Genomic DNA, 27893 nt, shown 5'->3' with positions numbered 1-27893 from the left:
AAAACAGCTTATTATTTCAATCTGTAATTATTACTTACAATAAACGAGATAGAATAACAGATTCTACAGATCAAAGGCACAATAGCTATTTGGCATTTGTTTAGAAGGTTGATAGTAATTAAATTCTTTAACTAAAAAAAGGATACTATTTTCATTCTACTGCATTTATCTCATTAAAAAAAAAAGGATACGTGCATCAGGGTATTAAACACAAGTTTAAGGCATATCAGTATTTTCTGATGGTGTCCAAAAGTGACAGCAAAGCTAAACAATGGTAGTCCAAGCTTGCATCATGTTTTCAGTGAGGGCGGGTAAAATCAATGCTAGTTGTTCCAGTTTTAAGTATTTACTTAGCAGCTTCATTAGCCTAGAAAAATGAACATGAATGAAGAAGCATTTAAGCAGAACAAAAAGCTATATGTGTTAGACTCCCTATCGTTAATGGTTATGTTAGTTTCTACTAAGGACGTCGCCACCAGACTTCATTAGTTTTAATTGGAACCAGAAAAGGGGCTTCTTACTCTGTTGGAGGAGACAGTCATGCATCAATAAGGAGAGGAACAGCACCTGACAAGCTGCTGGGGCACACATGCTGCTTTGTTAAACATCTACCTGTAAAGCCTGTGGGAGAAGGCTGGACAAAGTTCTCTGCAGGAGCTCTAAACGTGAGGCAGAGGAGTGAGAAGGATGCAACTTTTGTGCTCTGAAAAATGTTTTTTCTCCCCATTAGAAGACAACAGTTCTGGTCGGCAGTAATGTAGTTGTCTCACAACAGAAGTGTTCTGTTTTCCTAACTCTCCCTGAACTCCCCAACAGCATGGAAAGGAGCAATATCCTGCAGTTACAGTGTTTGAAACCTCAGCTGTCAGGCTGAGGTCTATTCAAACAGTGGCAATGACATAGCAAAGCCATAATTTCTCAAGCTTTCTTGACACTCTTGGGTAATACACAAGAAGGGCCACCCAATCTCAGGCTACACATGAGGTCTGTTCATGCTTCTGTACCCACACAAAGCTTTCCTCATCCAAACAATGACACCATTTCTTTAGTGCCCCTGCTTGGCCTATATACTTGTCTAGTACTTGTGCCGATTTTGTGGTAAATGCAAAATAAGTAAATGCAGAAGAGGATTACTGTTCCAATCCATTTTGAACTCAAACTGTATTTGTAAAGCAGTTAGAGAATAATCTAATTAAGAAAGGGAGACAGAGGACCTAAAAAACCCCAACACTCCTACAAGGAAACTCAGATTCTTCACACAGTCAGAACTAGAGAGGTACTTCAGGGTTTTGCTGGTAAGTCTATCTTACTATCAGAATAAGTTTTTAGAGGCTAGTGAGTTGCTAAATGGTTTAATGGATTACCTTTGACAGGGAGTATTGTGCATTTCACTTAACATTTCTAAAAGATTGTGTACCTGTTTGTCTAATTTTTGCTATGGAATACTGTAATACAATGGCAAATATCAGCTGCAAATTGACGTAGAGTGTACAGATCTGTGGATCAAGAGATGGAACCTTCTGTTCTTGCTTCACCATTGATTAATCCATTTTTAAAAGATAGTGCTCTGAGGCAATTATTAGTGTGCAGTTATAAATAAATTTTAACTTTTGCATAGTTTTAAAAAAATCATTAAACATGCAATCACAGATCATATACCTGTTTCTAAAATTGTTCAGCTCACCTGCAGTATAAATGCACATAAGGAAAGTATGAAGTATATTTTGGGTGCAATCATTTCCTTCTTGGGAATATAACTTGAATGCAAACTTCTTGAGAAAGAAATCATATTGTCAGATTAAAAAAAGAAATCAAATAAATCTGCATGTCTGTATGTATGTTGATTTATTTATGCTTGAAAGTATTGCATGCTGGTCATATTTAAAAGTATCAGTGTCACAAATATGCCAGCTGTGGTCACTTTGTAGATGCATGGATTGTATCAGAACCAGAAAGTGTAGTGAACTAAACAGATACCATCTTAGGGGAGATTGTGGCACCAACTGGTGTTGAAAAGACACAGCCTATCCAGAAGGAAGTAGGATTTTAGAAGGTAAAAGGCCCAGAGGTTTGCTGTCTGTGACATACAGCGAAGGATATAAGTAAGTAGAGACTAAGTAGAACAAATAAATGCAAACACAGACTTTTTCTACTCAAAGATGCAAAACTGCATTAAAAACCTACTAACACTGAGTTCAAGGAAACTTTGTACAGTTCAGGTCTTTGCCTTGTCCTGGTCTTTTGCCATAGCTGTAAGACCCATCTGAAGAGCCCATGAGCATGTGTTCAGATCCGACCTTGTTCTGTGACCAGCTTGAATTTCTCTGTGTACTCACCAGCAGCAAAAGTGAACGGGGTGTTGTACCTTTCTATTTTGACTTTTTGCTAGGCAAGAGTGGTGGAGCTATCTGCTTAGCCACTGTAGCTCGCCAGTCATCTTCAGCTTTGATTCATCTAACCTAAAGGCTTTTCAATGAACTACAGCAACGTTAGCACAACTCTTCTGTGCACAGATTGGTCTTAGGTGTGACTGAACATTTTTACCTGTTGAGTGTAGTGGTTTCCTTAGCCAGCTTAATTATACAGAAAATTTACTAAATTTACTAAAAAACTTACTAAATTAGGAGAAAGGTGGCCTGGAATGGCCTGTAGGAAAATGTAAAAAGAGAAAGCTTGGTAAGACGAACTGTATTAACTATAGTAACAGCAATAGCAATTTACTTTTCTAAATCTTGTTGTCACTCTTTTGTATTATGTCTTTAAACTTCAGAGTGATTCTTTCTCCTTTTATAGCACAGCCCTAGTATTTAGCTAGGTAATGGGATTTATGATTTTGTTTACATCAGTTGCTATGGAGGTCCACCATAAAAGATCAGTTGCCTGGCAACAGGGTATTGTGGAGCTGCAATGGAGGGAGGAATTTTTTGTCTCTCTGAAGGGAGGGCTTAAGGAATAATGAAAACTTCTGCTCATACTTCTCATGAATGCTTTATTTTCAAGGTCAACCAAATGTTTTTTCAGTAAAGACTAATGCACTTTTCTTCAAAAGATGCACCGTAAAATGTTTCTCAAAGATTATCCTGTCTCAGAGCGAAGGACAACCAGCTTAAGAAGTTTTTATTCTCTCCATGCTGTTGCAAAATAAGGTTTAGAGTAACTGTGGGGCAGCCATAATGAAGCAGGTCTCTTATTTCCTGGCCATTCTGCATTCATTAACAAATGAGCTACTGTACATTCAAGGCTATCTTTGATCCCAGGAACTACAGTCATTTTTCTTCACTGAATTAATATTTGGATTTTTCATCACTGTAGATTTACCTTTAATCTCATTATATCAGCTTTTTTCCCCAACATTTAAGTGTGGTGTTATTAAAAACTGAGAAACTGCGATCTTACTATTCTAATATATAACTAAACTTAAGAAAGAAAATCATGCTAGAATAGTTTTGCCAGACTGTCTTGTAGTTCAGAATGTTTCATATGTACTTGAATGCATGTGGTATCAGTATGTCTCACTTTATATGAGATGTGGACACTCTATATCCTATTTAATTATTAAATCAGCTTTGGGTGAGGTAGTTGGTAGACACAAAATTAAGCTTGTGCAGGTATAATCTGAAAATCAGGTCTTAGAGTATTTTGAAATAATTATCTGCCTAGCATCTTTTATGATGTTGTTGTATCTATTTTTAAACAAACTTTTTTCTTGAAATTGTCTTCTGCTTATTGTGTGATTGTAATGTGTTTTCTTTAATATAACTGTTTTGGAACTGAATCAGTATTTTTATTATAGACTAGATTAATGTTTTTGTGGTTTGAATTCTGATGAAGTAGTATGGATAAATCTGCAATGTCTTTGTGACACTGTAATAGAAATCCATCTGATTTCTTGGTCAAATGGTTAAGCCTGACTCCTGTTCACATTGTGAAATATGAGTCTTTTGGGTTGGACACATTTGGTCTGTGCGCTGTCCTTGTGGGAGCACATAGAGATGGACTGTTCCACCATGAACCCTGCTCCAGCTCATGCGGCTCACATGTACTCCACCATAACTTCAGAATATTTCACATAAAGCCCAAAGACAGCCCTTCAATCTTTTCTTTGTATACAGTGCATAGTTGTATTGTTTCTTGCTGCTGCTGGTGGTTGTCCTGGTTTCTCCTAAGGACCTGGAGGAAAACTGCTGGACCACCCCAATTATGAGGTCAGCAAGACAGACAGTGCTTGGGATGGTGACCAAATAGACTGCAATAGCTATTTTGGTAGAGTTTCTTAAGAGTGGAAAGACATGGAAGTGGTAAAGCAGTTTGGAGCATAAGCAATGACATTTCATTTTCAACTGAGAGATACAGAAGTGATGTATGACTGTAACAGCATCTTGGCAGAAATTTTAATTCTTGGCCAAATAGTCATAGTATTCTGTCTCATCAAAAAATTATGAAAGAGATATGCCGCTATAGCCAGTTACTCAGAAGAGGGGAAATTACATATATGATTGTGCATTTTACATTATTTGACAGTACTTTGAACTTGCATTCATGGAAGTCTCCATGCAGAGCATCCAAAGGGAGGGAAAAGAAAATGACACCGTGATCGGAGCAGTGTTGGTTTTAATCAATATAGAGGCATCCAAAAGTATTGCTAATATCAAGGGCATAGAACAGATGTGGAGCTTAGAATAATTGCCAAAATGCTGTTAATACTCTAGTTCTTTGTAAACCTCATATTGAATGCCTCAGTATCTTTTATGCAGCATGGAAGCCTTATGCCATTAAAAATCTACTTCATCGTGGACGGTATTCTTGAAAATCAGCAAAGTCTCAGCACTATGCAAGAATGTGGTTAAATACCGTTACTTTTCTGGAACAGAAAGACTGTTCCTGGTGCAAACCCATGTGCATCTACCAAATCAAATAGCAGAAATGTCTGATGTATGATGCAAAAGGACAAACCACACTTTTTAAAGCTTGTATTTCAATAGACCTCTGTTATTGAAGGAGTAGATGAACATGATTCTGCAGTGTTATCTTGTAATGAATCAGGACTTCATGAATTTAAGGTTAAGAAAAACAGGCAAGAGTCCACCACAGGTAATTGCAAAGACCAGCAAAACAGTCATTTAGCTTAATTACAAGTCTTGGAAAGTTAATTTGCTACTATCATGGCTGCAAGAGAGATCTGAATCTGTGGAACACAGCTCCACAGGACAGTGGCCACTCCTTCTAAAAGATCATTCAATGAAGTTCATCCTTCCCACCTTTCCCACTCTAAGAGCAACCACTCAGCTCTCCGCAGTCTTCCCTCAGCTCTGCTTCTCCCCTCACCAGCCTTTGGCATAAGGAGGTTCATCTTAGCTTTCACTCTTGCTTTCAACAGCCACCTTTTGCCAGCATGACTGCAACTGTAGCCACGATGCATTTGCAGCACCCTTAGTTAGATGCATAGTTGGCAGCTGTGGAGTGATTCCAGATTCAAGAGTAAGAATTGCTCCTGTGGTGTAAGACACTGTAAGGGGCTTACTATCTGCCACTAATTAGACCATTCCTGTTGTTTATTGTGATGAAACAATGGCCAGACTTTGGCTAGAGATTTGTGACATTTCTTCAGAGTTCAGTGCTCCTTGAAGTTGCTGGAAAGGTGCTTTCTATGAGCTAGATGTGGGCTGGTCTTCTTACCTGGTATTGCTGCTTTCGTATTGTTAAAAAACTAAGTATTTCTTTTTAAGGTTGAAGAAGAATAATGATTGAACGACTTTTTCCTTTACTCTCTTATTTTTATCAGGCTCATTGCGGATTTTCCTCACAATTAAATTCTGAAAGTGCCTTGTGTTATTAAGTGAAGAAAACAAAAATTGAGTACTGTAAAATTCACTGTGAGTTGCCAGCACTGCATTTGTTACACACACACACACACACACACACTTTTGGTTATTTAGAGTATCCATCTGGGTAGTCTAGCTAGATGTCCTCATTGTATCAAAACACCCAAAGCGAAGACTTTTCATAAACCGACTCTGAATGAAATTCTGTTTCTTTTGAACTTACTGGCTGATTTTTGTAAATTTTGGCTACATTTTTAAAGAATAAGAATATCAAGAGGGGAAAATGTGCTTCTTAGTAAACAATGCTTCCAGAATTACGGAGGATTAAATTCTGCTACTTGTTAAAGCCGCTTTTAACAAGATAAAATAAAAGCAAATGTTGAAAGGGTTCCACAATTTTTAAAAGCAAAACAAATAAGTGTAGGCTTTTCTAGGCTCCTATTGTGATAAGTTTTATTGCTGTTTCACAAGAGTTAAAGTAGCAAAATGACATATTTCAATTCCTCTAATCCCTGCTGATTTTTATATTAGTTTTATTAAGTCTGAAGCCTGATGCATTCCCGACCCTTCCAGCAGCTTCTTTTCCTCCTTTTGGTAATTTCCATCAACCTTTCATTGGGAGTGTAACTGCTGTCACAATAGATGAATAAAGTCCAGCTATGGTCAGCTTCACAGCATCCTTTCTCTTTCATCACCTTTTTCTGTGCCACACAAACCCCTAGTACACTCTGTAATTTTAGCCTACCTATTTTATTCAAAAGCAGCTCATTAGTCTATAATGACTAACCAAAGCACTTACAGTTTCACTGTCTCAGCTGGCAGATCTATTTTTAGGTAATAGTTCTCCAAAAAGTAACTGGTCCCAGGTATTTTGGCAATGTAAGGTGATGCTACTCTTGCCTGGGTGTAGAAATTTACATCAGCTTTTCTGTGTTTGCGGTTGTGAAGTCCTATTTCCCTGTAACTTCCTTAGTATCATTTGGCTTTTATGATATTTATTTAAAATGAGCAAAAAGGTAGTTGTGTTTCCTTTCTGAAATTAAGCAAGGAAAAATTTCCTTCTTAATTTCACAGACCTGCTTCTAATAAGTGCTTCAGAAAACACATATTTGCTTTTCTGGGGATACCTTTCCCTCTTCCAACAAATTTCAGTTAGCACAGGGACCCAGGTTTTTAATGTAGAATTATTGTTCCCAGTGATTACTTTTAAAGGCAGAGAGAGAGGAGCTGAAAAACAGTTTTAAACTGGGCTGAAAACAGAATCTACTAATATGTTCCTAGCTTAAAATGTATATTGATACAGATCCAACATAAACATTGGTCACTAATCACCTATGAAAAAAGATATCCTCTCTGAGAATTAAATGCTGTCTGGCCTTTTTCATTATGACTTAAATAACAAATTTTCTGCTTCCCTTAAATATCCCTCTTTTATACACATACATGCACACACAAATATATATATATATAATGCCCCCTTGTAATTAGTTTAAATATTGAAAGATAGATTTCAGAGTAAAAAAGAATGCTTTTAAAACTTTTTTTTTCTTTTCTTTTCTTTTCTTTTTTTCTCTTTTCTCACAGAAAGGACAGTTACAGCATATCCTTTTGTGTTTACCATGCTTCAGAAACAGACTGACCCAAGGGAGCGTTTAGTGTATTGTAAATCAGATATTTATAAGTCGATATGCCAGAAAGGCAAGCTGCAGAGGCCCTTGTGCCTCTAGGGCTTCAACAAACCCCCCTTTCCAATACCCACAGATTTCTTTCTTGGTTTAATTTTCAGACATCGTCCATAACTTTCTGTTCTGTTTTTCTGACTGCAGCTGAAAAAGAATTAATTTTGCTTTTTCTTTTTCAGTCATGAGGTACAACCTCATTATCAAACATCAAATTGTGCTATTTACAGCTATTCTAAAAGTTTGCTGAACTTATGCATATAAATCTACTCAACAGCTCCCACCTGGAATGTTTGTGCTGCCACCAATTTCTTGCTCTTCTGCTGCCTGTTCACAGTTAAATATTAGTGTTAATACATTCTGATGGACCAACAGTCTCAGTCTTCATGTATAATAATGCACCAATATATACTGTTTCTATATGATATTCTAAATTTTCACTGTGTTGAAAGTTCCTGCTTAATACCACCTCAGTTAAACAGTGTTTATTCCATTTATTTCTGAAGACCTAACACTCAACTCCTTGGCTCCCCTAAAACACTTAATGATACCCCTAATGATGACAACAGAGGAAATACTGAATACTAAAAATGGGGCTTTGGCAAATACATCAAAGTAGGACAACTTAAAAGACTTACAATGTTTGGTTTAAGACTGTATGCACTGGCAATTTTTCAGCCTACACTTCTGAAGAAGAGAGCTCTCCAAGATCCTGTATGCTCAAAAAAGACAGTTTTCTACTAAATAAATTTATTCACCTTCTTGCTGTTAGCAACTGCTATCCCAGATTTTCCCCCCCGAGCAAAGGATCTCACAGAGAATAGTGCAGGTGAAAATACCCCAGGTTGGCTTGAAATGCCTACTTTTGCACAGATCACCCTGTACTGGTTCACAATCCATCAGTTCAAAATCCACCTCAGAGTGAGGACAAACCAGGTCTCCAGGAAACCTTTAGGATCGGAGGTTTGATCTGAGGAGACTGGAGCAGAACTTATTTTCACAGTAGATTCTGAATTTCGTTACGCCTACCTATACCCTCTCACTGGGGGTCTATTATCATTACTGGTCAGTGGTTTTGGTAGCAGGACAGCAGAATTTAATCTGTCAGTTTTCAATGGTATAGCCTTACACAAATTTCTAGAGTGGCAAGTAAGCATTCTGAGAGTAGAATACACGAATCTTGAGAAGTAGAATACATGAATCCTGAGAAAAAAAATGGGCACTTGGTCTTACAAAAACAGTAATGGTGGATTTCTGGGCACCAAGTCCATGGGGGTCTTGTTGACCTCAGGTGCTGCCTTCTGTGTACTACTTCTGGGGTCTAAATGGAGACAACAATAAGGGGTCATCAAGATACTGACGTTTCAAGAGGGTAGACAATCAGGAAGAAGTACAATTTCAGGGCAAGTGGAATGAAATTAGTGACAAAGACAAGTCAACGGGAAAGAGAAAATGAGAAAAAACTTCTAACAGTGCAGTCTGCTTGGGTATGGAAAGGTACCTCCAGGAGACAAGTGGGATACCTACTAGCCAAGACTAGGAGTCATGGATTATTAATGGAAGTACTGTATGGGATGTTGTTGCATATACATAGCAAACGTGCCCATGGTGTTTGTCTTCTTTATAGCTATTATTCTGTGACCATGGCTGTTTTCAATGTTACCTACAGAGAAGGGTATGTGGGGGGACTTTGCACCCTGCACAGAGCCAAAAAATTTCAGGCTGAAGCCAAAAGGTATGTGTTTCAGAAAAAAAGAGGCAACTTGCCTCCCTCATCTAACCTAGTTAACTTGCCAGCCCACACCCAGTCAAACCCAGAATATTTTTGATAATTTGACACCAGCAAAACCCCCCAAACCAGGCAAAACTGTTATTTTTCTTACTAGCTTTAACTTCCAGGAAGCTGAAGCTGCTACTGGAAAAAATTGCAATATTGCATTGGGAAGGGAAGGGACAGGAAAGGATGGGATGGGATGGGGTGGGGTGGGGTGGGGTGGTATGGAGTGGAAGAGAAAAGAAAAAGGAAAAAAGGAAAAAAGGAAAAAAGGAAAAAAGGAAAAAAGGAAAAAAGGAAAAAAGGAAAAAAGGAAAAAAGGAAAAAAGGGAAAAAAAGGAAAAAAGGAAAAGGGAAAGGAGAGGAGAGGGGAGGGGAGGGGGAGGGGAGGGGAGGGGGAGGGGAGGGGAGGGGAGGGGAGGGGAGGAAAGGAAAGGAAAGGAAAGGAAAGGAAAGGAAAGGAAAGGGAAAAAAGAAAAAGAAAAGAAAAGAAAAGAAAAAAAAAAGGAAAGAAAAGAAAAGAACAGAAAAGAAAAGAAAAAAAGAAAAAAGGAAGTGACAGAAAAAAGAAAAAAGAAACAAATCCTTATTCCCCCTGTTGGATAACAAATTCAATTATGACTGCAGTCCTAATGGCCTGGAGATGGATTTTCTTTTGTCTCTTCTGTTCTCTAGAGAATTGAATTTTCCTCAGTGTCAGAATCTAAATATCAGTGTGCCACTGCTGCACTCTGCTCTTCCCAGAAAGATGACTGGCGTTTGTTTCCAAAGTGTGTTAAAAGGGTACCAACCAATCAAGTATGTAAAAATTTATTACAGAGTGAATTCCTACTCAGCCCTTATTCTTTGTCCTGTCCTATGAGTCATCCTTGCAAAGGGCTGCCTTTGATGGGGGGGCTGTGGCTGGAGGATATCTAAGTCTCATCGGCATGGGTATGCTATCAACAAAAGAGTGCTGGTTTACTTCCTTTCTTCGTGCCTAACTAGCCAGAGAACAAATATTCAAAGAAACCCAACAGGAGCCGGTTTTATGAGAAATCTGAGAACAGTTTTGTCATTTGCTTTTTTTTGTGAAGAAATACGTAGTTTCAATGAGACTTTCTGCCTCCCCCTTTTTTCTTGGAAGGAGTATATGATGAAGTTAACTTTTAAACATTATGAAATGTGTTAGCCCTGGAAAAAAATCCTGTTGCCTTTCTAACTTAAAACTTTATGAATGTATTTTAAAATAATGGGAAACTCTTTTCCCCCTCCATTTCTTCTGTATTTGTACCAAGCTGCACTGTAGTTAATATGGTAATAGCTACAATTTTTAAGAAATCATACTTTTTGAAATCAGTTTGTCATTGAGGAAAGGTCTCCAAATGTGACTTTGACCTGTAGCTTTTCCTCATAATGTTTTTTTCCAGAGGCACACTCCCTGTCCTACTAAGCCGGTTGTACCTTCTCATCTGGTTTCCAGCAGCTGGCATTCCTGGTGGTGGTGTCTCTTGGCCAGCATACATAAACAGCTCAGCACTGCCCACCCACATTCGCTGTGAACACCGGTTTCAGACATTCACTGGGACTCAGCTGGATTTTCTTAGCAGCTTTTTCTTAACCTTTGCTAAAAATGAATGTGATCTGCTTAATCACAATCAAATGTCCCACTATCTATTAATCTGTACGTTACATATAATTACAAACACAGTGGTGCATGCTGTGTGCCTACACACCATGGGGCCAGATTTTCAAGGGCCCAGCACCGACAGTTGGGGTCAGATGCCGTAAAAAAATGTGGTTCCAAATTTGGATACTAAACTCTTTTGAAAATCCAGGCCTGTGTATCAGTGTATACTTGTATATTGACAACAGCTACTGTACATGCTACAACCTTTTGGAGCTTTTCTAAATTCAAGCCTATGTTTTCATGCTTTCATCTGCGCCACTCCTTTAAAATCCCACATGGTGTAGCCTATTTCTTCCCCTTTTCCCCTTCTAGCTAAACCAGAACTTTAAAAACAATTGTGCCCTTCACAAACTTTCAAAAGCATAGCTTTATTCTGTGCTCTCTGTAGCTGTAGATAACAACAGAGCCACCATAAATGACATTCATTTACTGTTTCTGGCATGCATCACAGGCACATATGGAATATGCTTCTAGAAGCTCTGCAAGTAATTCTTGTGACGGGAACAAACTGGACTCTAATTTTTTTTGTTCCAAATCTGTAAAGTGGAAAGCATAAAATTACTGTATCACAACCACACATCACATAAAATGTTTGTGTTTTGCAGCTGCGATGCAAAGGCTACCTATTGGCTTCCACTAAGGTTGAAAACATGCAGCAACTTCCACTGCAATTTTGCACACTCTTACTTCCAGTAATACTATGACTTAGAAAGTTCTTATGCTTTCCCTGAGGACGATTTTTCTATACTTGTAAAAACTTAAACCCTCTGATAAATATGTATTTTTAAAAAACTGGATTACGGAAATGCAAAATGTTACTAAACAGTGGCATGCTTTGACTCGTTTGAAACAAAATGAGACAAAAGCAGATTAAACCAAGCAGTACTGGTTTATTCTAGTAGCTGACAAAGACAGACTATGTGTGTACCATCATGTCTGTGCAATGTCACATGATGAGATGATTTCTGCAGGTAGCGTACACCCAGTGTCAAAGAAATGCTCCTGAAAGCTGCAGGATGGAGTCACTTGTGCCTGAAGAAGATGTGATTGACAAGACAGGAGCACAGATCAGATGGAACATCCACAGGACACACACATGAAATTGTCGTGATGACAACCAATATGATGCCCCATGAGGGGCAGCCAGCACAAATATCTGTAGAATTTCTGTTTCTCTTTTAAAGAGTGTTTAACAGCATCTTCTAGACAGCTGATTCCTTGTAGGCAGATCTTTCAAAATTTTCCAGTGAAACAAAGTGGCATTCAATCTGCACTGAAATATGGGAATGTGGTGATTTGGAAGGCAGCCTATAAAAACAGAACAGAATAAACCAGTGAGAAATATTTCAGAAGTTTGCAGCTAATATTTTGATTTTTTTAATAGAAACTGGAAAGACCATTTAAAAAATACTTTATCAACTAAACAAGAAAATAGAAACGCCATAAAATTAAGAAGGAATACTTTGATATCCTTTTAAAGTAATACTAAAAGACAAATTATTTTTTGAAATTCTGCTTTTGTAAGAAATGTCTAAATATAACACATTGATCTTAGTTAAAATGAAAACAAATTTTGAAATAACCTAATTTCCAGCTCCCACACAGCTCCTCTTTGAAGTCTTCAGCTGTGAAGTCAATTAATGACATAGAATAAATACCAGATGGCTTTTGCCAAGTAGATGTTCTAGGAACCAAAATTACTCTTTTTCTTTCCCTTTCCATTTTTGCTTTATTTGCATAAGAGTAGGAGATTAAATTCAAGTAAAGCAACTATTGGTGCTCATATAAGTAAAAGAAATGGATGCAAAGATTCAAGATGAAACCCTAGACCATTCCTAGCTAATGGTGTCTAACTTTTCACCAGTCTGGGCACAGAAAACAGGAGAGATGCAGAAAGAGGTGTTCTGAGCTATGAGATGCTAAGTGACCAGATTAATCCCTAATGCAACTCTGAGCAATTGTGGGCCTCCCAGAGACCCCAAAAGTTCTACTTTGATCTTGCACCCTGTAGCACCAAAGCTGGATTCCCAGCGTTACTCCTCAGCCCTCCAAAGGATTCCCCTGTCTTACTGATAGGCCATTGAGGCTGGGAAAACCTGTAGCTTTCTTCCCTCATCAGATGGAACCTGAAAGCAGCTATTTGCTTGTTCAGAAATGTTCAGGAAATTCATACGACCAGAAGACTTCTAAGTCACTCTCATAATTCTACTGTTTCTGACACAACAGCGATTTGGGATCAGCTAGGATTGACTGTTTACAGCGCTGCCGATTTCTCTGTACCCATGAAGATTTTAGACAATTTGATAGTCTAACATACAATTATTCTATATAAGATTGGCATCTTGTCTTACAGACTATTCTCACAGGTTTTGGCATGAGGCAACAAACACTAGATAAAACAGACAGGGTTTTCTGGAGTGAGCTAGTAATGCACACATTCCTACCTCTCCTAATGAGAATTTTTCTTTTGATTCCAACGGAAGTGATTCTTTTTCCTAAAGGAGATTAATCCCAGTGATATGCAAAAGGACTATTCAAAAGGGTTGTTTATGTGATTAACCATTTAAAATTGGTACAGAATGACATGCTTTATTCATTCTCCAGAAAAAGTCCTGCTGAACAGACCCATTTCACTGGGAATTTAGTTAGGGGCTTTTCCCCTGCTGAAGAAGTGACTTGAAAATCAAGCCCCGTATTTCCATTATTTACTGCCCACTTTACAGACTTCAGTGGAAGCTCCGAGACTGCAGTGAGGGCAGACTCTAGTTTTAAAATACACTACATCCATTATTTGAATTTCATCTCCTTTTGAGTTCATTACTTCTTACTTGAGTCACATGCTGTATGTGTCTTACTCCTTGGATTTGCTGTGTCCTCTGAAGAAAGGCTGCCTCTTACTTGTAGTACAAGAAGGTCATGCATTTCAATCAGTCTGCAGTTGTGAACAGAAATTACGGCTTCATGACATTTACTCTTTCTAGTTTTAACTGCAGTCTTTGAATGGTGTGCTAGCATGGAATACCATGTTTTTTCATGGTAATGCATAACCACATACCTCTGGTCTGAGATAATTTCCTCTAATCTCTAAAATAAAAGGTTAATGAAGAGCTATTGATCAAGTCTCAAACTAAAAATGAACTTTCAGGCTCTTTGTTTCAAAGCGAGTGATTTCTCTTGTTCTTCTGGTAACAGAAGAGAAGTCCTGGCTCCTTAAACATCATAAATGTAATCAAGCTGTCATCCTACTGCTCATGGTAACAAACAAAGAAAATGCAATAAAGACAGCTTTGCACTGCAGATTAGTGGGGTCCATTTAGTCTGAAAGGCTATTTGTACAAATCCAAGCTGAAGCGTAAGGCATCTGGGAAATGTGTTTACAGTGACTCTAGGATCCTTCTTTTCTCACTGACTTCTGGCAAAACCCCTAGATGAATCACAGGCTGCAGGCTGATTTGAACCTGAGAAAGTATTCTTTTTTGCAAAAATGAGTTAATTGCTCACTCAGATTGATGGTCAACATGGGAAGATCAGTCTTCTATTTATAGATATCCTATGTTTGGAAGTACCCACAAAATCGTACAACTTTTGTGTTGTACTCAGAGGAATTTTATATCATGTGAACAGGAGGAAAAAAACCCATCCTCAGGTTAGAGCTCTGCCTCTGGTCTGTGCTGTGATGAGTGACCCTGCGAGAGTATCAGGTTAGCTAGGTCCAGAGAAGATGATGGCCTTGTGAAGGACAAATGTCTTGTATTGTTCTCCAAGAAGCAAAACCTGCTGTGGTGGTTTCACCTTGCCTGTGTTATGAGCAAGCTCAGGCTCAGACAAATTTAGCTGGGACTGGAGAGATGGAGGCCTGCTGGTGGATCTTGTTCTGGCTGTCACAACAGGGCTGCTGCTTGTCATAGCCTACATGAAACATCATCCAGCAGCCGAGTGGGTCTGACTAGCCATGCTTGGGCACAGTGAAATCAATAGGAGCATTACTGTTGACATGAACACCATTTAATTCTCAGAGCATAGCGTAAGGGATCCACACAGACTGCAAGACATGGCAATAGAAACTCCACCTGTATCTTGCAGATCTGGGCAGTGTACAGGCACATAAGGTTGGTGCAAAGATCCACCTTATCTCAGAATGTTCTTCCTGTCCTGCCAAAGGATACACAAAATGCACAAAATTGTACAACTAAAGATTGAAAGTATTTGGGTCCATTAAAGATGGTAATTTTTAAAAAAATGTCTCTTAAGAGCACAGGAGCAGGCAATTCCAAAGTGTCCAAAGTCAAGCAAGCAGGACAGAAGGCCGGCTTGGCTGAGCTGGGGTCTTCTTCTAGAACTGAGGTAGAAAATGAAAGCGTATGGACATTGGATGCAAGGACAGGCAACACAGGAGGCCTACAGAGGTGGTGTTTGCCGCTGTAGGGAGAAAATTTGTGCGGCAAAAACTTGATTAGAGTACAAGCTGGCCGGCACTGTGAAGGACAACAAAAAGGGTTTTTAAAAATATGTCAACAGCAAAAGGAGGATCAGGGATAACATTGGTCCATTACTTGGTGAGGCTGGTCACCTCACAAATAGGAACATAGAGAAAACCGAGACATTTAATGCCTTCTTTGCCTCTGTCTTCAACAGCAATGATGGGCTCTATAATCTGCAGACCCCTGTGTTGGAAGACCGTGACTGCAGGGATGATAAACTCCCAGCCAACTCTGAACTTGTTGGAGGCTTCCTGCTCCATCTAGATACGCATAAGTCTATGGGGCCTGATGGGATTCATCCCAAGGTATTGAAAGAGCTGGCCAATGTCATCATGGGACCTCTCTCCATTAATTTTCAGCAGTCTTGGGAGTCTGGAGAGGCCCCAGTTGACTGGAAACTGGCAAATGTTGTCCCAGTTTTCAAGATGAGTAAGAAGGAAGACCCTGGTAATTACAGCCCCATCAGGCTCAGTTCAGTGCCTGCTAAAATTATGGAGAGGGTTAGCTAAAATTATGGAAAGGTTTGTGCTGGGAGTTACTGTAAAACACTTGAGAGGCACACAGTCATTGGTCATAGTTAGCATGGGTTCGCAAGGGGGAATTCCCGCTTAACCAACTTAATTTCCTTTTATGACAAGGTCACCTATTTAGCTGACCAAGGGAATGTGGTGCGTTTGGATTTTAGCAAAACTTTCGATACTGTTCCTAGCAGTATCTTTCTGGACAAAATGTCGAGCACACTGCTAGACAAGTCCATAATACGTTGGGTGAGCAGTTGTCTGGTGGCTCAGGCTCAAAGGGTTATAGCAAATGGGGTTACACCAGGCTGGCAGCCAGTCACCAGTGGGGTTCCCCAGGGCTCAATTTTAGGGCCAGTGCTCTTTAATATTTTTAGAAATTATCTGGGTACATCAGTCAAATGTACATTAAGTACGTTTGCCAATAAATTAGGAAGAGCTCTGGATTCCCCTGAGGGTAGAGAGGCCTTACAGAGAGATCTGGACAGGCTAGGGAGCTGGGCCATCACCAGCCGTATGCAATTTAATAAGGGCAAGTGCAGTTTTGCTCACCTGAGATGGGGTAATTCTGGTTATACATATGAACTGGGGGATGAGAAACTGGAGAGCAGCCCCAGGGAAAAAGATCTGGGGGTTATGGTTGATGGTATCTTGAATATGAGTCAATAGTGTACCCTGGCAGCCAAAAGGGCCACATGTGTCCTGGGGTGTGTCAAGCGCAGCATAGCTAGGTGTTGAGGGTGGTGATTGTCCCCTCTTCACTGCCCTGGTGCAGCCCTACCTCAGTCACTGTGTGCAGTTTTGAGAGCCTCAATGTTAGAAGGACATCAAACTATTAGAGTGCGTCCAGAGGAGGGTGACCAAGATGGTGAAAGTTCTCGAGGGCAAGACTTGTGGGGGGTGGCTGAGGTGACTTGTTTCATTCAGCCTGGAGAAGCGAAAGCTGAGGGTGACCTCATTGCAGTCTACAACTTCCTCAAGAGGGGCAGTGGGGGGACAGGTGCTGATCTCTCCCTGGTGACCAGTGGTAAGGCACAAGGAAATGGAATGAAGCTGTCAGGGGAAGTTTAGACTGGACATTAGGAAAAGACTTTCCATTGAGTGGGTGGCTGGTCACTGGAACAGGCTCCACAGGGAAGTGGTCATGGCACCAAGCCTCTCAGAGTTGAAGGAGTGCCTGGACAATGGTCTTAGTCATATGGTTCAGTTTTAGGTAGTCCTGCAAGGAGTAGGGATTTGGACTTGATGATCCTCATGTGTTCCTTCCAGCTTGAGCTATTATATAATTCTATGATTCTATGATTCTAAAACATTCAGCTAATATTTGCATAGAAATAACAGTTACGGAAAACTACAGCAACTGTCATGGTCCATTTGTAACTCTCAAATTTACAGGACAAGATATTATGTAAATTAAACTTTATTCTATGAGCTCAGTAGGAAAGAAAGCAAACAGACACGTCAAACAAGGGCTCAATCGCCTTTGTATGACTAGTTCAATACATTAATTCACTAGTTCGCTTCATTCATGAGGTTTCCAATTCACAAGTTTGCTAATTTGTAACTCACAACTGGTAACTCATGTGCCTATAAGCAAACTAGTTACCTAACCAAGTAAGGGTGGGAGTGCTCATCCTTTCTCGCCCTTCAGGGTTTGGGCATTCCCTCTATCACATGGTGGGAATCACGAAACCCTCGGCAGTCTGCCTTGCTGTTGGATGCACTTCAAAATCTTTTTGGTCAGGCTGATGTACTTATACCTCCCAGCTTGGAAGTTGGAACTATACGATTTCTGTAAGTTAGTGGATTCTGAAGAAACTACCAGATGATCAATATGCAAGGATGATGGCTGCAGAAGACAGCAAGCTGCAGGTGATAGTGGCTGCATAATGAACTTTAGCCCTTCCTGGCCATAGTGTTCTGCCCACATGCTGCTCTCGCGTGGACCTAATGGTGCTGTTCCCAGCATACATTGAGTCTTAGCATGGGCTGCGTGCTAGCCAAAACCTGAACAGGAGTTGAGTGAACAGTCAGACAGCTTACTTCAAGAAGGCAAGAATACAACTGTTCCAAACTTCATGATCTTGCCAGGTGGCCTTGGACAAACCACAGCACTTTCCTTGTCCACTTATAAAATGGGGGATATTCTCCTACTAAAACATGCAATGGTGTCTACTGTAGGGAGCTTCATATCCAAGTGGCTCCACCAGATGCTAGTACAATAAATGGAATATTTTTTTATAAATATTAATTGCATCTACAGTGTCAGGCACTTTGATACTCTGCAAATCATTACACCAAATTCAGGCATGGTGTAAGTGGGAACTATGCCTCTTGATTTCAGTGGAACTTGAATGTCTATGTTAGAGCTGCATTTGACAATTTCTGTTCATAACCAAGTCAAACACTACCGACATTTTTTATAACTGAAGCTATAGTTTGGTGATATAAAAGAATATTAATAATATAAACAACATAGTAAACTTTGTTATACTTTCTCTGGGTTCTTTGCTTCCCTTAGATCAATTCGATACTTACGCATCTACAAACTGTTCTCAATGAGTGCTTGAGGTAGGACTCTGGGTAAAATAAGGATGTATTTATCTTGGAATAGCAACACACCCATGAGGGTCTCAAAGATTGCATGTTTAGTAGTCTTTGCTTTGGGGCAGCATCTCTGATGCAAAAGCAGAAGCAAGAAAACAGAGACAGAAGCATATGATGAAATTCAGAGATCACAATATTCTTAAAATTACGTAAGCGTCCAGACCTCAATGGTCAGAGGTAGGTTATGACCTGACTTCTCCTCAGTTTGCCCAACAAGCAAAGGTATGAGTAATTTTGCCCCATTTCTTTCAGTAAAATTCTCTCCTTATTCTGCAAGGGCGTCTTCTGCCTTGTCACAGCAACTGTCTGTCCACAAGAAGGCAGTCTTTCAAACAAAGTGGCCATAATGTAATTGGTTACCATAACCAATCTACCTGTCTGTCATTCTGTCTACACCCCTACTTCCCTTCCTTCTCCTTTCCTCTGCAGTCTGAGCTTTCCTAAGTCAGGATTTGTATCTTCACATTACGGTACATTGCACATCTCTGTGCAACGAGACTGTACTTCTTCCCAAACAATTAAAGTTCAGTTGTGACCCACTGACTATACTCCTCGTAGGATATGGCAAGCCTAGGGGAAGAATTAAAAAGTATTTGTTTTCTTCCTGGGGTAAATTCATTGTGTCTTCAAGTCCTGACAAGACGGTTCTCAACCCCTGGACCACATGCTGTGAGACAAACTCAGTCCTGGTGTCACCCTAATTACTCTACTGGAATTATGCCAGTACCAATGTCTATACTTGAAGATTTACTGCTGTAAAGTATTACAGCAGATACGTCTCTCAGATAGAAAGACAGTATATATGTAATACTATAAAACAGCAAAAAGCTTTTGTACTGTGTGCTGCGCACATATGCACATGATAAAACCTTGAATCAAAGGATATATTTACCATTGCCTTTGACTGCAAAGGGATGAAGATATCTCCCACACTGTTCAAGTGCAAATAAATGATAAAATGGATCAGAATATGAGAAAGAAACAAATGCCTAGTGAAATCTTTAGAAGTCATTTATTGAATTACTGGTTTTAGTAATCTGAAACAATATGGACACTTGGTCTGACGAGCATATTTTCATTTCTATTCCTACACTCTGTTGTGAAATGAAACACAATAAAGCTTAAAGAACATGTTGGCTAGAGATTTTTGCCCACTGTTGACTGGGAGGAAAGGTGACAAGGCAGGCTTACATCCCAAGCTACTCAGTAATGAAGAGCCACCTAAACTGGTATAATAGTTTTTTCACATTGAAAAAATACAGAGCAGTAATAGAGTTCCTGTCCTTGTCCTGAGCCAGAAGCTGTAGCTCTCTGTGGGAGGCACATATGTAGCCATTGGAAAATGGCTCTACTGCTTTGTTTTGAATAGCTTTTCACCAGGTGCAGATGCCAGATGCACGACCTTCTGCACTGCAGAAAGCTCTGGATCACTTCTGTCTTGCAGGGAATTTTCTACAGTAATATCATACTCAAAGTAGATCCCAGTGTTTCAGTTCTCGCTAGGAAATAAAGTCTGTGAGTGCTCGGGTGACAAAGGAGGAAGCAAGAAGACAGATACTGCAGAAGGTCTGCAAGATCGTTTTTCACTGTTAATTTGGATGACAGTTTGTTAATAGTCATGGCTGGATGGAGAGATGTGATTTAATGGTCTAAGTGCAGAACTAGAAACTATAAATCTCTAATTTGGCTCTGAAGCACCATTTTCTTGTAGTCTGAGCCAAGTTATTTAATCTTTCTTCACCTGTACAATGGGGATACTAGTAAATATTTTGCAGGGCTATATGGAGGGTTTATTAGCTTGAGTTTCTAAAGTATTTCACAGGTAAAAGAACTGAGGATATCCTTTAAAAATATAGACAGATGCTTCCATTCAGATGAGGTTTTGAAATTCTGGTGCTTTACCTACTTTTATCTAAATTTCATTTAAAGTTTTGGATCTTATTAAATTTAATGAAAAAAGATATTTGAAAACTGTATTAAAACTTTTGCCAGTTTTAAAACCTTTTTTTTTAAAAAAATATTTTTTATAAAATAAACATATTTATTATTATATAAAATGAAGAAATATAAATAAAATTTTAAAAAATGATTAATTAAAACCCTTTCCAATACAATGATGTATTTTCTTTCCTCTGAAAGTATCATGGATCTTGTTCTATTCTTTATCTTCCTGTTTTCCTCAGACTCTCCTTTCTTTTTTTCTCCTCTCTTTTTATAATTTTGTAGAAGATTGTAATATATATTATTTTTTACTTAGATCAGGATGGAACTGACTTTGGTTTCAGATTGTCCAGGCTACGTTCAGCATAGGCAAGCCTCAATACACCTGACAGCCCCAATTATAGTTCTTACACTCTTGTAAGCAATTACCCTGACAAACGCTGTCAAATCAGTCAAAATCATATACAAGGTTAAGAGCTGTAATAACTACCAGAGAGGCCTGTTGAATATTAGAAAGGATTTTGGAATTGATAGGGTACAATGGCTTTGATTGCAAATGACTTCTAAGAATCAAACCTGGTTTGAGGACGAAAACAAAATTTGGTCTTAAATTTATCTTTCTGAAGTTATTCACAACTTCTAACTTTAACAAAAAGGGTGGTAGCTTGTTGCTGTATTTACATTGAAAGAAGTAGCTGCAACATCAGTCGTTTAGATTTAGAGCACAAAAGGTTGAAAAATAGAAGGTTACAGCAACTTCTCGATATTCATGAATAAGAGAGAAGAATGGGAAGAAGATTCAGGTTAGATTTTTTTATACTGCCTTATTTTGCCTGATGTGGAAAACATTTTAAGAATATCCTTTTTAGAGTGAGAATAGTGTAGAACCAAAAACACTTTCGCAAAGCAAGATTCAAATCACATACCTACTGCCTTGTAATTAACAGGAATATCACTGATCATCCCTACTCTGGTAACATTCTTTAAATGCTCAGTGTTACAATTTCTCCTTATTCCTCCTAAATACTTCAAATATGTAATTTTTCATATGTTTTATATGTTTTTATATAAAATCATGATTTTCTTACAAACACTAAGGTAAGGATTTGGGAATGTGTATAATATTTACATGTACTGGGCTAAATTTCCTTTCTATTGTTATCAATGGCAAAACTTCTATTTAATTTCAGTAAAAGGAGGATTCAGCCGATACTTTTGCTAAACAGCAACTGAAAGCACTCATATTAATTTATTTAATTTGTATTAATTTTTCATCTGAACTATTGACATCTTGTTCTGCTGTGGGAAAAATACCAGATTCTATTTTAATAGAAGGCTGCATCCAAGTGGAATTTGAAAATCTAAAAGGTGTCAGAATCAAAACTCCTATTTTAAATAAGGGCAAGAAACAGGTCTGTTAAGTCTTCTAGAGAACAAATTAACAAGTGGGAATGATTAAGCCAGAAATGACTTGGTGTTCTAATTGAAGAAGTTATGCAGCATGATGTCACCCTCTGTTATTAGTATTTAATTGCTTTCAGAGAGAGCTCAGTGTGCCTCTCTTCTCTCTCCCACAAGAAAACACTCACAGAATTTAAAATGCATGAAGTTATAGAAGAATGTTGCTGTTTGCACACACTTGGTCTGTTTTAAGTTCATGTAATTAAGTTAGCTAAATAAAAACCATGGAGCTGTTTGTAGGCTCAGCTTTGGATTTTTCATTTTATGCATCCAGGTCTGTTTCCAGTCTCATTGGCTGGTTTAAGGACTTCTCTTGCAGTGTGTCTAACAAAGAATAGTCACATCCCGTGTCTGCACCTGGTTTGCTGAACTGGCTATTTGAATTTTTCTCAGCAAAGTGTCAGTGTAGAAGAGTCATTATGCCATAGAACCTGAGAGGGAGAGGAGGGCACCAGGCTCATTCTTTATCCATGCATAGTAAGTGTTCAAAATCTTTTTGTCATCAAAGTGTTGGGACAGATGAACTCAACTTTTACATTAAAGCCAAGCAAAAGCTTTACTGTGTGTTTCTATCAACTGCAGATCATTTAGCCTGCATTAAATTATCTGAATAGAACTATATATACACCACAAAGAAAGAAAGAAAGACTTAAATTAATGACATTTGAAAGGAGAACATTACACACTGCAGACTAGTTTCTACTTCTTGCTCACTCGGGTAGCCCCTGTCACAGCAGTAGAACTACTGAAGCATCATTACCCTGTGATTTGTATCTAGCTTTTTTTCTACATCCCTGATCGCTCCTTTCATACACATAGTGCACACAGCCAGCTTTTAACAATTTCACCAATTCAATTCAAAATACTGAAGAAAAAAAATTGTAAACAACTGAGATTTAATTTTGTCGGATTTCTGACTTCTTCATCACTATGACTTTCTCTAGATGCTTGCAAAACAATGGTCCTGGGAAATGTTATGCACTCTCAGCACCTTTTCCTGATATTTTTGAATAGCATGTCCAGCTCGCATGTTTTCTACTGGGCTAGTTGCATGGTTGAAAAATAGATGTCTTAGACAATGCTGTAAGGGCCAGGGCTGTGTGACTTTTGTCCCAACTTTATCTACCTATGCTTCAGCTTCAGAAGTGGAAAAAAAATCTCAGTTGGGCCTTCTAAGAAAAAAGATACGCCTGAGGGTTTCTGTCTGAAACAGATCCAACAGAATAAATATGATGGAGAGAAAAAAATGTTTTCTCCAAACATGGAGATTGCTATCCCATCTTGGGGCAGCCTGATGCAGGGCTTTTTCTGACTAACAATTTTCCTTCTTGCTACCTAACAGACCTCAGTTGAAAAGTAGAAAGAAGTGAACATTAAAAATGCAAGAAAAGAAACCTTTGTTTCTGGCTGTCATGCCCAGGTGACGCCTCCTAAAACAAATTCCTTATTCCACAGCAGGATCTAATCCTTTTTAACCACATTGTATAGGTTTCTCTTGGTTCCGACAAATGAAAACAGAATATAATGTACTTCAAATGACTGTGCATCAAGTGAAAAACTGTCTGAACCAGAACTGCTTCTTGGTCACTTTTCCAGCTCTGGATCTGTTTTTCTGATTGACTGGATGCCAAGCCAAAATGAATTCCAAATCAAATACAAGAATAAATGCGGTTTATTATATTACAATACAATAAAGAAAATAGCATGCAACATGATAAAAGGAAACAGTACCAGTTATTATGCACAATACGATAAAAGAGCAATAGGAGAGAAGCATCAAATCATTACTGCTGTGTTACAGAGACTAAGAAAAGGATACATCACCAGTTACCACCTTAACATCATCCAGGCCCACAATTTAGCTGGGAACCCCCATTGCAGCCGGTGCCAGGAGTCTCTCAGTAACTGGGAAAATTCCTACACGGTGCATCCACCCATAGGTGAGGCTTCTGGCCCAGTCCCGGAGCTGGCTCACCTTTATACTCAGTGACAAACAAAAACAGTTTACATACCTAGTGTATGCAAACTTACAAGTTTATGCTAAGTGCAGGCGTGCACTATTTCATGATTTGTAAGGTCTGCACACACCAGGGACGTTGGCCAGATGCCAGAGGATGGTGGAGTTACCACCATGACACAGCTGTGCACAATATTTATTGCCTGGATGGTCCTGCTCATATCTTGCTTGTTCAGGAGGCTCAGGACAAGCACCACCTGCTTGCTAAAGTTGTCCCTGAGCTCCCTGTCCAAGTTAAACAATTCCTAATTAAATGCAAAGACTTTTTCATAAGCAGTAATCAATTTAATAATTTTTCACCACAGGATCTCAAAACACATTTTTAATGTAGTTGCTTGTCTTTAGGTATGTTTATGCTACACTACCATAAAATTACAAAGTGGGAGATACAGATGAGTAAGTTCTCAGAATAAGACACATAAAAATACAAATCATGAAGCTCATGAAATGAAAGGAAAATCTTTTTCCTGGAGGAACCTGATGTGAATCCAAAAACTTTGCTGAGACTCAGTGGCCTGGTTATTTTACCCCTCCTGTGGGTCTGGCTGCCTGTGCTCAAGACTGGTTCCAATACGGTGCAGCTGTGCAACCTGGGGTGAGGCTGCTGTGAAAAGTGCTGTGAAAGAGCAGTGAGAAGTAGCACTGGGGCTCCTTGCTTTGCTGGGGAGGTGCAGGTAAGGTCAGGCAAGTTGAACTATACTGCAGCTACGCCAGGGCTTGGCTAAGTACTTTGCTGTTTCAGACCCTGACCAGACTTGATTTCATGGTTTGACTTCAGATCAGCCTCATCATTGTGAACTTGCCTGGCTATCTTTGGACACATGGCTGATGAGTTTACCAGTTATCAGACTTGCCCTGCTCTTCTAGTTCTGGGCCCTTGCCTGTAAAGCTACCACCCCATCTGCCTTGCTGTTCCTCTTAACTCTGGGTTTACCTTCCCATATAGAGCAGCCCAGTCCTGTTGCTCTCTGGGAAACTATTTGCTTGTATTAGACATGGAGGGTTTTTGTGCTAATTGGGTCTGTTTTGTTGAAAATAATGAAGGGAAGAAGATAAACACAGAAGAAAATTTAAGCCAAGAACCCAGAGAAACTGTTTATCTATACTGTAAAGATGCAATAGTAAAGAGTGACAGTACTAGAATATTATCTGCACACGCACCATTTTTAGCCATTCAATACATTCCTTCATGAAAACACAGCTTTTCTGAAAAATGAAATTTCTTGAGTATAATTTTTGTTTACATAAATATCTTGGCTGTATTTTGGCCTTTTCCCTTACCTTCCTTCCGACTTATAGTTCGTTATTTCCGGCTCAAACCCATCTCTGGTTGTGCCACAGTTCATCACTCTACGAGGAACTTAATTCAACTGTCTTGTGCTAAGAATTTTTTCTTTACATTACATTTCGAGGCAACGTGTGCTACATGGAACTTTGTCTTCAAAGAATAAGGTTTATAATATTTATGAGAAAAACATCACAGGTTAGAAGAACACATCGATGTGAAGATTATTTTTGACTCCTTTTTTTTTCCAGAGAAATCCTACTGTAACAGGGTTTTTTTTTTCTCAGATGATGTGACATTCTCACATCACCTTATTCAAAATGCTTGTAGGAATCAGTTAAATCTTTTATACTGGTGAGAAGGACTAGATCTGCTCTTAGGAGGTCTATTTTTGTGCAGAAGTGTTTCAAATAGTTTTAGAGTTTTCCATATTGTTTTTTATTATTAAATAAAATAATGATACAAATATTTTTTTAATTAAGCATTGCTTTCTGAAGTGAGCCCTATTACTGTTTTATGTTTGTCACACGATGAAGACATGAAGACATTCTGTACTTTTAACAGCAGGACTATAAAAGATCAGGGCTTCACTGGCTGTCCTGTTTCCTATCATCATGAAAGTGGACATTTCAAGAGCTGACTGTGGATGTGGTGTGTTACTGTTATGGAGAGGTTTTCTAACAAAACACAATGTATATAATGAGAGACCAGAGGAACTGGGAAAGAATGAGAGAAAGGGAATAGAATTAAAAAAGAAAAAAAGAAAAGAAATAAAAGAAGAAGGAAGTATTTGGCTTTTCTTTTATATGGTAAAGTACCATTTTATAGTTCTTGACACAGCCTTGTTAAAAACTGGTTGAACAATGCGGGCAAGATATATAATAGACGACATGAATTTGGTAGCAGAGAATGGACAATACAGACTAAGAAAGAAAAGCTGAAATCAGTAATGGTAAAGCACTCTTCTCCCCCTCTTTATATTTATGAATACAGCAACAGAGCTTTTAGTATTGTTAGTACAGGAAAAACATCTGACAACCATTAAAATTCTACACAAACATAGTATATTAACAAATGTTCAACCTCCATTGAAATACACCAGTGTGAATGAACTTGTCACAGTCTTTGGAAACTACTTGTAGGTGATGCAAAAATGTGATTTTTTTCAGTACAGAAACTATAATCACAAAACATATTCAAACAACTTCTCCAGTAGAAGGCATAGGAGGCACCGGGCAGCAAGCAGTATTATGGGAAAAAGATGGCATGTCCCTTTACAGCTGGATAAAATGCACACCAAGATAGGCACCATGAGTCATGAGGCAGTGAAAACCAGCTGCTGGCTCTGCTCTTTCCTGATTGGTTTAAATCACCACTTCTGGAGCTGTTCTTTAAATTTTTTCAAGGCTCTGACTTTGTAAGCAAGTGATTACTTAAGAGGTGGGTGAAACAACAGCTTGGAAAATCAATTTATTTTGCATGAACATAACAGTTTTCTGTATTCAAGAGATAATGATGAAAAAACATGGAAACTTCCAAGAATGAACAAATAACTGAGTTATACAACAAATGACTTACATACAACCGGATCCTAACAATTTCCTCAGAATTTTTCATCTGAATATGAGTGACTTATATGTGCTCAGGTATATAGTAGTGTAATCCAAATATATGTGACAAACTGTTTTACTGATAAGCCATTGCATTATGTCATTAACAATATTCTAAATATCACCACTGAAAACAAGATTCTCTTCCAGCCTATTTAGCTCAGCAAATCCTTCAACCCAAATGCAAGTCTTCTTTAATCAGGTTTTTTTTTTTCAGGTTCCAAGGTCTCAATTCAGAGAAACCAACTGCATGCCTTGAGTGTCTATCAAACCTGGTTCTACTAGATGAGTGACAGTAACAAGGTGATGTCTTTAAATAATAGATCCTGTGCTGAGGATCTGAAAGAAGAAAATCTGGGGTGTTTTATTTTGGTAATCTTAAGAAAACAAATTTTCTGCTGCAAAAATATGCAGATTTTGGAAATGCTGATCGTTGTCTTTGAATGTATACTGTATGTTTTTTTGGCATCATACAGTGCAGAGCGCACCACTTGTTCCCTGCATGCACGGATATCACAGAAGCAAGCTAGCCAATACAAAAGCAAGGAACCAGCAAATGAACAAAGCCTTTCTACTAACTGCCTGAAAGAAAGAAAAAAGGGAAATAATTGCTTCTGTTTTCAAGTACTGTAATGACTGAGGCTCATAAATGTCTGCTAGTAGGAGAGCTAAATGAGGTATTGCAACACACCCTACTTAGAGTTGAAAGCCTTGATCAGTGACAGCAGAATTCAGCAGCTGCTGTCAACCACAAACTAATTTCACTTCACTACTTCACTAGCTGTACACAAATCCTACCCATTACTTAAATTTTTATGCAAATCCTATCCAATTGCATTGGATTTTTAACTTCTCACTGGTTATGCCTGAGCTTTCTGAGGCATGAATTCCCTTACACCAAAAACTACCTAAGATGCTCAGAGTTTTGCTCCTGAAGAGGGGCAAATCTCTGTTGCAGGTTCTGGATACATGTGAGGCAGGTGTCATGGTATTCTTGAGTCCTAAGGAGAACTCCCTCCCACCTTAACC

The sequence above is a fragment of the Falco rusticolus genome, chromosome Z (genome assembly GCF_015220075.1).
Source record: "Falco rusticolus isolate bFalRus1 chromosome Z, bFalRus1.pri, whole genome shotgun sequence".
Classification (NCBI taxonomy): domain Eukaryota; kingdom Metazoa; phylum Chordata; class Aves; order Falconiformes; family Falconidae; genus Falco; species Falco rusticolus.
The sequence above is the reverse complement of the archived record's forward strand: the minus strand, read 5'-3'. Positions refer to the sequence as shown.